At 41.1% G+C, this 11,536-nt stretch overlaps 1 long non-coding RNA gene across 1 annotated transcript; it reads left to right on the forward strand.

Annotated features, from left to right (window-relative positions):
* The first annotated feature begins 388 nt into the window (after window positions 1-388).
* LOC128448412 (uncharacterized) lies at window positions 389-2,433 on the forward strand. Its single transcript, XR_008339741.1, has 3 exons — window positions 389-1,468; window positions 1,670-1,744; window positions 2,038-2,433. It is a non-coding gene; the product is annotated as an uncharacterized LOC128448412 (long non-coding RNA).
* The last annotated feature ends 9,103 nt before the right edge of the window (window positions 2,434-11,536 follow it).

Here is an 11,536-nt window from a genome sequence, read left to right on the forward strand (position 1 = left end):
TATTTAAAATCGCACGATTATTTATAGCTCAGTTTGAAAATGTAATGGGCTTTTTCACTTTGAAAACGCAGATAAAATGTTCTCCCCACGTACCCCCTGAACCACTTCGCGTACCCCTTGGGGTACATGTACCCCAGTTTGGGAACCGAGGCTCTAGAAAGTACAGGGGAATGGCTAGTAAAGGTTGCAGTCAAACTTAAGAACAGGATTATAAAAATCTGGTAAATATATAATTTGTACAAATAACTACTCACAAGACAAGTCCTGAACAGCTTCTCGGGACTGTCGCGGAGATACAAGGGAAGGCTCTTCAAGGCCAATGGCGGAGCCAGGGGGTGGCCGGGGGTGGCCACGGCCACCCCCCGTAGAATCTCGGCCACCCCATTGGCCACCCCAAGCACCACATCAAAGCGGTCAAAAGTTTTGACGGCTGTGGAAAAATGCGGAACCTTTCTCGCACCGCTAGTACACTGTCGGACCCTTTAGCCACGCGCAGCGCGCACACATCCTGTATTTGAATTAAACGGCTCAAGCATGGCCTGAGAATGCCTGTTACCACCTGACGCTTCGACCGGCACCTGCGGCTAAGTGAAGAAACCCAAAACAGAAAGGTATGATATCATAATGGATGTTGTTTTTGTCTTCTAATAACTGTGACTATCCCACCCATGACTATCTATTTTGCGAAGTTTAGAAGCAAGCTAGATCGGAGGAGAACATAGTAAACTGTTAAAATTGCTATATGCTATGCTGTATTTGATAACTACGTTGCGAGATTGTGTACAGTGTTTTAATATAATCTCTCTCTTGTCTCTACACACATTTGTTTTTGCAACTTCGGATCGACTTTCGATCTAGTTATTTGCTGTTAACTGCTATTGTTGCCAGAACGTGTTATGATTGTGTCAGGTATATACAGTATGCATTTTGGATAGGTGTCATTAAAGAGGGAAAAATAATGAAGAGGAAGAAGGCAGACATAGCGTCCTTCTTCAGGGCAAGTGGAAAGAAGTCAGCTAAGGCAAAGAATGAGGATGAGATGGAGAAAAAACAGGCAGAGAGCGAGGATGAGGAGCCCCCAGAGAGCAGCAACTTAAATGGACCTCCAGGTATACAGTATAGAGACTCACATATAGTACAGCTTGGTATGAGATTATCTTATTTACAATTGGCTTAAAGTGTGTCTATTCATATACAGGTCAGGTTGAAAGTGCATTGTAAAACATATCAGTTAGTTTTTTCATTACATTAAAGTATGGCATATTTGTATTTGCTACCCAGAGACACTTTCACTAATATTATACTTTAGCTTATAGTGTGTTTGTTAAACACTATATAGCATGCATTATAAAACCTTTAGGAAAATTACCTGTACACCTTATTGTAATTATTTTAGATGTTTCTGAAAGATTGATTGAGAGCAGGACAGAAGAGTCCTCCCTGAGGAGTGGCCCCAGTGGATCCCCAGGTAAATTGTCAATCTTACATTGTATGTTGTACTCTTCTGCTAACTTTTCCATCGATATTGTCCACAAGTTTATATTGTATATGTTTAATGCTGTAGAAAATGAATTTTAATCTTTTGTATCTGTGAAATTGGATAGTGGATCATTACACCTTGTGGAAAATACTTTAAGCACCTATTAATGTTTTTAATATATATATTTAGATTCCCACAGAGAAGATTCAGACAGCGAGAGAGAGGAGCCTCCAACAACGAGTGGCGGCCCAAGTGGACCTCCAGGTATACTCACTCTTTCACACATACTGGACACTTTAATTCCACTTCAGTTTTGCCCAATCTGATACAGTGGCCTGATAATTCATAAACAGGTATGAGTCATACCACTCACCTCAACTGGAGTAGAGTTGGATGAATGGCCTCAAATCTATAACGTTTTTAAGCAGATTATAGTGTTCAGATAATCCATTAGATGTAACATGGGATAGTACACTCCAATGTATGAGTTTATCTTGATTATTAATCTCTGCTGTAATTTAATAATTGAATATGCCTTTTTTTCCATTTTTAAACAGACATTTCCAAATCAAGAACTGATAGTCCAGTCCAGCCACGTCTGAAACTCTATCCGAGGACACTCCAGGGCGACAGGCGCAGAAACTTTCAGGCATCGTGGTACTCTATCCACACATGGCTTGAATATTCACTGTCACAAGACTCAGCATACTGTTATGCATGCAGGCATTTTGGCCTCCCACACACAGAGTCAGTGTTTACGTCAGCCTTGGGTTTTAAAAACTGGAAAAAGGCAACATTCAGAAATGGAGGGTTTTGTGGACATGCAAAGGGAGAGGGTCACACAAATGCAATGATTGCTTGGAAAGAATATGAGAGAGCAGATAAAGCTGATGCCTTGTTAATGAGTACTTTAAGTAAAGAACATCATAAGCAGATAGAGGAAAATCGTGCCTACATAAAAAGTTTAGCAGAAGTCCTACTGTTAACTGCAACCCAGACTATTTCACAGAGGGGACACAAGGAGACAGTAGATGCAGACAACAGGGGAAACTTCTTGGCTATATTGGACATGATTGCTAAACATGACCCAGTTGTTAAAAAGAAAATGACAGGGCCTCGCAATGCAAAATACACGAGCCACCAAATTCAAAATGAAATTTTGGATACATTAGCTGAAATGGTACGCGCTTCCATCATAAACAAAGTCAAGGAGAGTGAAGTCTTTTCCCTTATGGCAGATGAAACTAAAGACCTTAAAAAAAAGGAGCAGATCTCTTTAGTGTTAAGATATTATTATGCAGGAGCCGTAAAAGAGAGCTTTTTGCACTTTGAATCTGCAGACCGCCTAGATGCTGCAGGCCTGACGCATAAAATAATACAGGTACTTGAGAGATGTGGCTTGGAATACAAAAGTAACCTGATCGGGCAATCATATGATGGGGCTTCTGTCATGAGTGGCAAGCACTCAGGCGTTCAGGCTCGTATTAAAGAGGTGGCAAAACAGGCCTTTTATGTACATTGTAATGCCCATTGTCTTAATCTTGTTCTTGTGGACACAGTTAAGGCAGTACCACAAGCTGAATGTTTTTTCGCATTGTTGCAGAGACTCTATGTATTTGTGTCTGGCTCGTACATTCACAACAAGTGGCTGAACATACAGAAAGAAATGTATCCTGGAGCACCCAGAGAGCTTCAGCGATTGAGTGAAACAAGGTGGGCTTGCCGGCATATAGCTTGCCACACTGTTCTTGATAGACTACCTGCCATCATGCGTCTCCTTGTAGAAGTGGCTTCAGAAAACAGTGGCGATAGAAGCATTGATGCACGAGGCCTGCTCGCTCAATTTGACCTGCAGTTCATTGGACTTTTGGTGATATGCAATAAGGTTTTTGGTGATGCAAGGTGTCTCTCTGACATGCTACAGTCTCCCTCTCTTGATTTGTGTTCAGCTGTGGATCTAGTTCAAGCCCTTGTGCAAAATGTTCAAGCTTACAGGGATGAATCCTACTTTGAAGGACTCTGGAGAGAAATCTTAAATACTGCTGAAAAATGTGATGTAGAGGTGGAACCTACTTCAAAAAGAAAGACAAAACAGAGCCGGTGGCTAGATGGACATGCTGTCATGTCCTCAACGGGTGAGCGTTCAGAGCAGAGTATGGACACTTTCCGTACCAGCATATTTTACCCTGTGCTGGATAACATGCTCAGTGAGCTAAACAGACGATTTGCTAAACCAAATTGTGAAATAATGTTGGGAATCCAAGCCTTAAATCCGTCAAGTAATACATTTTGCCAAGAGCAAGCTCTATTTGCATTTGCTTCTATTTATGAATGTAACACAGATGACCTCAAACACGAGTTACACCAAATGAAAAGAATCCTAGAGAGAAAAGTCAAATCTGGCATACAGAAGCCCTCTAGCCTAGTAGAACTCACTAAATTCGTTGAACCCTTTAAAGAGGTATTCCATGAGCTCTTCAGGTTATGCAAAATTGCTATTGCCATACCAGTCAGTACTGCCTCCTGTGAACGCAGCTTTTCCACACTCAAGTTAATAAAGACACACTTGAGATCCACTATGGATGATGATCGACTGAGCAGTCTGGGTATTTTAAGTGTGGAGTCCAGACGAGCAAAGTCCCTGGACTTGGATGAATTTGTTAATCGATTTGCTGCTAATCACAATAACCGCAGAATACGTCTGAAATGAGTGTGTAAACAATGATATGATGCAATGTGATGATGTAAATAGTTTCAATAATGCAGTTAGAAGTTCTGCATTGGAAGATTCCATGTAAATAATCCCCAAGGGCTTCGAGGCAATTGTTTTTTTAAGAGGCACTATTTTTTATAACACAAAGGAAAGTATCAAAGTGTTCAATGCCTCTGTTATATACAGGAGGCTAATCTTTAGATCTTTAAGGACAGTCATTGAAGTGTTCAGTTTTCATGAGATGTCACTGTTTGGATTCTCTGTCTGATATGTGTAAATGTGGCTCAAACTTGAATCATTCTTGCAGACTCCGCCTAATACCCATTGTGAATATGATGTTTGTTATTATGTGTTTGATAGATGTTTATGGATCGAATTGAAGAAAAATTGACACTGCTTATTTAAACAGGCTGTTAATGCTTGTCATATTTACATTTGTTGTAATTCAGCAAATTGTATTCAGGATGTTATTTTATTTATTTTCATATTTCTATACATTAGCTCAGTATTTTATACTTTTTTCTTATTTAAAGATAAATCCATATTGTGATCAGACTTGATTAAAAAAACATTGCACTTCTAATTTTGCATTCTTGTTTTGTATTCCTGATGATACACTGAGAGAATTGACTTGGCTTGTCGCCATAAACTGAGGACATCTCTACTATAAAATAGAGTACCTTACTGTCATTGCATATCTCTACAACCATTGTTCGACTCAGTCGTACAATACAAATAAAAACACAAATAGCAATCGGTAAATCAACACAGTTTAAAACCAAGTATGAATACAGAATAAGTGTATTCTTTTTTTTCACCTGAATTCCGAATAATGTTGAGATTTTTCCTATATGTGTCTTAAATAGCTCTGCATCGCCTGGTGAGACACATGCTTGCCACCCAAAAATTATCACTGGCCCCATCCTGGCCACCCCAATGGAAATTTCCTGGCTCCGCCACTGTTCAAGGCTGCAGTTTTTCTGTGCGTCATCAAGTCAGATGTCTGAAATAAACATAGTTGGGCGAAACATTACACCATTATGTAACTAACATGACAAAAGCTAGGAGCAAGCATTAAAACATGTTCAGTTATGTTATAGGGTTCAATAAAATTCTGTTAAAGCTGCATTAACTAAAACAAACATGTAATATATTATTGTCTAGTAAAGCTGCTAATACTCCTATTCAGCAAATACCTGCTGAATGCAAGTAAAATGTACACATTTTAAGTACGCTTGGTCTTCAAAAACTTTATATAAATCAGGGCATAAATAACCAAAGTCCCAGTGCCAGCCAAATAATATAAAAATGATAAAAAGTAAAAAACTGTAAATATGCTCAAATTTTATAAGATGTATTCCCTGCATAATCTCATTGTGTAAAACAGAGAAAGTATTTTTTGAGTGTGTTAATAGGGAGTCAATGACTATTCCTACACTGACTATTTGCACTGTGCTTATATCTGTTATATAAACATACTTACTCACATTAAGAAAAATATTTGTTAATGTTCAATGTGAATAAATAGTTAATTTGGAAGTAGTAATGGGACTCTAATATTCCTTCCTACCTTTAGTAAAACTGGCCAAGCAGGTCATTTGGGAAAAATTGTTACGCTGAAAACTGTTAATATATTAGTTTTTTTAGCCGCGAGCGGTTTCACTTCTTTACCACGACATCACATCATTGTCTGTTTCTTAGATAGTGAACAATGGGTTTGTTCTTAAGATTTTTGTCAATACAAGCAACACCTTACATTTGATCCATTGTTTATACAAAAATACAGATTAGTGCAACTACAAATTACTTGTTATAAATGCATGTTAATTACTCTAAAATGTACCTCTTCATCCAGTTTGTTTAGAACAGAGGTGTCCAAACTACGGCCCGCGGCCCATCTGCGGCCCGCCATCCATTTTATATTGGCCTGCCTTTTTTTATACCAGCACTTACTTATAGCACTTTGTAGTTTTGCTCTATTTTTGAGCAAAACTACAATTTACAACTAAATTGCTGGTAAAAAAAATACTTTTAAAAAAAAAATTATACCAGCAATTTAGTAGCACTTAAATAGCACTTACTTATAGCACTTTGTAGTTTTGCTCTATTTTTGAAGAAATTGTACTTTCTTGATTTTTGTTGTTCGGGGTTTGTACCCTCGGGTACCCTTGAATGCATTGATTGTAAATTGCTTTGGATTAAAGCGTCAGCTAATTGAATTGTAATGTAATGGACTATGGCCCACCGTATTGTACTTCTCAGTTTAGATACTAGGTGGCGCCCATCTCACCTCTGACCTGCCAGCTGTCCCTCAGAATGTCGCCACACCCATAGATATATACAAAGGCTAGATGTCTTCAGGCGGAGTCTAGAACGTCATCACAGGCGGCCATCTTGCCACAGGCAAGCTTTCTGGAAGGATCTGTGGTACCTGAGGTAGGGTCAGTGATCTGCACAAACGCTTATGATAGATAGATAGATAGATGGATGGATACTTTATTAATCCCGAGGGAAATTCAGATCATCCAGTAGCTTGTACACTTAAAACATCACTGACATATATACATAAATCACATATATCACATACATCACATACGGAGAGCATATGTACAGATACAGCTTATACTCTTATCTCGCTGAAATCTTGACGGATTTACAAATGGTTTGGTTTCTTACAAACGTTATTAATGTGGTTAGAATTCTGGATGCTTGAACATGTTGAAATCGCAGCTTTTCTCTCCGAAAAACGACTTAATCGTGCAGCTTAGTTGTGTACCACGGCTAGGCTAGGCTAGGACCGAGACATTTTACATTAATGGGAGAGGCAGAATTGTTCTTTCTTTTCAATATAACTTAAGCTGCACATGATTTAACTGAGGTTTCAGATGATTTCAAATCGGGTTGTTTTTTAAAAAACATCTTGCATTATGATTTCTACAGGAAATTGCTGACTTTATTGCCAGTGAACAAGACCAGCTTCTTCCTGGCTCCAACTGGCCTTATCAATAAGGCCCTGGACCCCCACTTGTCTTTGACTCTTATCCCCACGCCTCAATTCTGTGTTACATTTACACACACTCATTCTCTTCTGTTTTGCATTTATATCTTGTATTTATTTTGTTTTGTTTGTTTTATGTATAGTTATTTCTTTTTTATGTGAAGTACTTATTGTGTTTTTGTAGTACTTATTGTGTTTTTATGTTAAATGTTTTTTGTTAAATGTATGCACCTTTTTTACCAAAGAAAAATTCCAGGTAGGTGCTTACCTACTAGAGATGAGCCGGATACTCGACTGAAACGAGTATCCGGTACGGATAAAGCACTTTTGCCGAGCACGAGTATTATACGAGTAATACGAGTCAATATCTGTGCTCGGACAGAATGAAAATCCTCACACAGCGTCACAGCGCTCCTCCCCTTCACACACCGCTCTGCTCACTCACTCACAGAACAGCTCTCTGTCTCTCAGTCACTCAGGTTCGCAGGTCTTTTCCGTTAACGTTTAGGGTTTCTTCAGCTTGAAGTTTGTTTTTATTTCAGTTTGTACTTACTTATTAACCAGTAGAGTTCTGTTAAACGTGGGTTCGTTCAGACGTGGTGCTGGTAGAAAGCGACTCGCGTTGCGTCCCTGCCTGTCGGAGATTTTTTTTTTCTTCTTTTAAACAGTTTTTTTTTTTTACTTCACGGATTGAGTGTCTGACTACTCTCTAGCGTCTGGCCCATTCTACTACCTAGAATGGGCCAGATATAAAATATTAAGCTACACACACACACACACACTCCCCCTCTCTCTCTCTGTCTCTCTCTTACTCACTCATACACACACTCACACACACACTCCCAGGTTAAGTCACACCCACTTCCGGGTTAGGCCCCGCCCACTCCGAGTACGGATACGGATACAGATAATTCATATGGTTAACAGATACAGATACAGATACAGATAATTCTGTACTCGCTCATCCCTATTACCTACTTGGCAATAAATCCTTTCTGATTCTGATTCTGATTCTGAAGATGCCAGACTTTTGTGCCACCTACAGATGCTCCAATCGCCGATGTCTCGAAACGAGAACCCGTGGGATCAACTTTCACCTGTAGGATATTACAATATAATGATTTATTTTTAGGATAATCGTTAGTTACTCATTGGAAGTATGTACAGGAACAGCGGGGCTATGACATAATAGTATTGCTAGATTGTTGTTGACACAAGGCTTTTTAGAATATGTTTGTTTACACAATCACTGAATGTTTCTTTTGGACACCTTTTTATTGTTTTTAGTGTGGTTCTTATTCTTAATGTACATACATACATACTGTGGCATCACAAGGGGGCGGGTTGTAGAGGGGCATTATGTGCCTCACTCTGGGAGTTGCTACCTCCCCACAAGATGGCTGCCGGGAGGACTGCATCTCCCAGAAGGCACTGCTGGGGGAGGTGCCAAGGTCTCCCTCATTAAAGCCGGAGCTCAGGTGTGCGGGGAGGGGAGGAGAACAAAGGAGTGGAGGCCACCACACAGCAGGGAGCCGGAGAAGGAGACCTGGACTAAGATGTTGTGGAAAGGAACCCCCTGAGAAAGGAGTGGACGGAGGACTTATAATTATACTTTGAGGAACTTGATGTTTTGCCTCCGGAGAGACTTTTTGTGAACTTAATAAACCAGAATTGGTTTGAAACCTTTTGTAAGACTTCTCTTTGCTTCTGTGACGCACTGCCCTACTCCCTTTTTTAGTGGTTAAACCTACTGTGATACCACATGTGGTGGAGGATGCTGATAGATCAGTAACTAGCTCACAGAGAAGAGGGCTTAACCCGTTCCAACAGCAACGAGGATCCTCAAACCCAGAACCTCGTCAGTGCTACCGCTGTGGCCAAATAGGGCATATCTCGTGGCAGTGTGAAAAACCGGACGAGCCAATGCCCACAGCTGCGTCCTCCAGCAGTCTGCAAGCAAACTTTGCTGCCCTCCTTGGGGAAAGTGTGGCCTGCAGACCGACCTGCCCTGTAACTGTGAATCAACGAGATGTAGAAGCATTGCTTGATTCGGGAAGTGCCCGAACCCTAGTTCAGGAGTCCGTGCTGGGAGCCGCCCCTCTAGCTCAAAGTGAATACGTCCCAGTCGTTTGTGTACATGGGGATACTAGGGAATATCCAACTGCCAGGGTGAGTCTAAAAACTACCAAAGGCACATTTGATGTTATAGTGGGGGTAATTAAGTCCCTCCCTGTCCCAATCCTGATCGGTCGTGATTGCCCAGCCTTCTACATGTTGTGGAAAGAGGCCGAAAAGAGGCGTAAGCGAGAACCAAGGCGACGTAAGTTTCCTGTCACCAAAGATAACAAGTTATGTGTCCATCCTTCCAAACCATGCGTTTCCCCATCTGTTGTGGCTCAAGTTTTTGCAGCAGACTCCAGTGGGGCAGATTCAGAACCGGAAGAGCCGGCCGACTCAGAGCTGCAACCCAGGCCAAGTGGCGATGAGGACGTGGAAGCGAAACCCCCACTGAAAGGTCAGTTTGGAACGGCCCAGATACAGGACCCTACCCTAAATAATGCCCTTAAAAAGGTCCAGGTTGTGGTGGGAACCCTAGCGGGGCCTAGGCTAACCCGATCATTTCCTCACTTTGCAGTCAAGAATGGTCTCTTGTATCAGGTCATTAAGTATCAGGATAAGGAAGTGGAGCAACTTCTTGTGCCAAGACCTCACCGTCCCATGGTTATGCAGTTAGCTCATACTCGCATACTAGGGGCACACTTGGGGGTGGAAAAAACCAAGGAAAGAATATTGCAGAGGTTCTTTTGGCCTGGGATTCACAGGGAGGTAGAAAATTTCTGTCGCAGTTGCCCAGAGTGCCAGGTCACCGCTCCAAAACCAAGGTACAAGAGTCCTCTCATTCCCTTACCGATTATAGAGACTCCTTTCGAAAAGTTAGGGCTGGATATTGTAGGGCCACTACCAAAGAGTGCTCGGGGCCATCAGTACATCCTTGTCCTGATGGACTACGCAACCAGGTATCCAGAAGCCATTCCTCTCAGAAAAGCTAATGCTAGACAAATAGCAAATGAGCTATTTCTCCTCAGCACTAGGGTAGGATTACCAAAAGAAGTACTGACGGACCAAGGGACTCCCTTTATGTCCCGGGTCATGAGACAGTGGTGTGCCCTACTGCGAGTTAAACAGGTCCGAACATCTGTATACCATCCACAGACAGGATACCTGAGAGATACTCTGCATATTCACCTGCCACATCCCAGTTCATTACAAAGGTATTCTTCATGATGTCTAATTTTACACTGAATTACATAAAGCACTACAGACAATATAGGGATGCTTGAGTTAGTGGTTAAATTGCTACGTGGTTAAATGTCTACTTTTTAATTATGCAAGGTGGCTGAGCTCTGTTGATGCCAGACCTGGTCTCAATAAAATGATGTTGGACATGCTGGAAAGACGGCGTCAAGAAGATGAGGTCAAATACGGATGTGTCACTCTGATGCTGGATGCCATGTCCATCAAAAAACACGTTCAACATGATCCTCAGACACAAACAATGTTTGGTTATGTGGACATGGGGGATCGATTGAATGAGACTGACATAGCTTCCGAGGTTCTTGTGTTTATGCTGGTTGGGCTTCAAGGTTATTGGAAAGCTCCAATTGCATATTATTTGACCACGTCCCTCACACCAGAATCACAGAAAGTGTTAGTAGAACATGCATTAGAAGAGCTGCATCATCGTCAGATAAGGGTGGTGTGCATGACAATGGATGGTCATGCATCAAATGTCAGTATGTGCTCCCAACTTGGGTGCGATCTAAAAGCAGACCCCTGTAAGCCCTTGAAGACCCATTTCCCACATCCAGTAACCCATGACAATGTTTTTGTTATGATGGACGCTTCCCACATGCTGAAGCTGACACGGAATATGTTGCAGGTAAATGCACATTATTGCCTATCTTCTCTGGTTGACTGTTCTGCTTTTTATACATTTTGATACATTTTGTGAGTATTTACATAATTGTGCAGACTATGGTGCTTTACAGTTGACGTCTGCAGGATTTTGCAGGCATACAGCCCAATTAGAAGCATAACTGGCAGTATAAATTGGAAGTACATAGTTCAGCTGAACAATGTCCAAAAGAAAAGTGGACTACATGCTGCCAACCGAGTCACAGATAAGCATGTGAACTTTGCTAATCAGAAGATGAAGGTATGTTTGCATGATGATTTATGAATAGAGGGCCGCAATAGAAATGGACTAGGGCTTTTTTGTGTTTTTATATTTTTTGATGATGTTTGTATCTTGTAGCGCCAATGTGCTCTTCATTTCTGGCTGCTC

The sequence above is a fragment of the Pleuronectes platessa genome, chromosome 9 (assembly GCF_947347685.1).
Source record: "Pleuronectes platessa chromosome 9, fPlePla1.1, whole genome shotgun sequence".
Taxonomy (NCBI): domain Eukaryota; kingdom Metazoa; phylum Chordata; class Actinopteri; order Pleuronectiformes; family Pleuronectidae; genus Pleuronectes; species Pleuronectes platessa.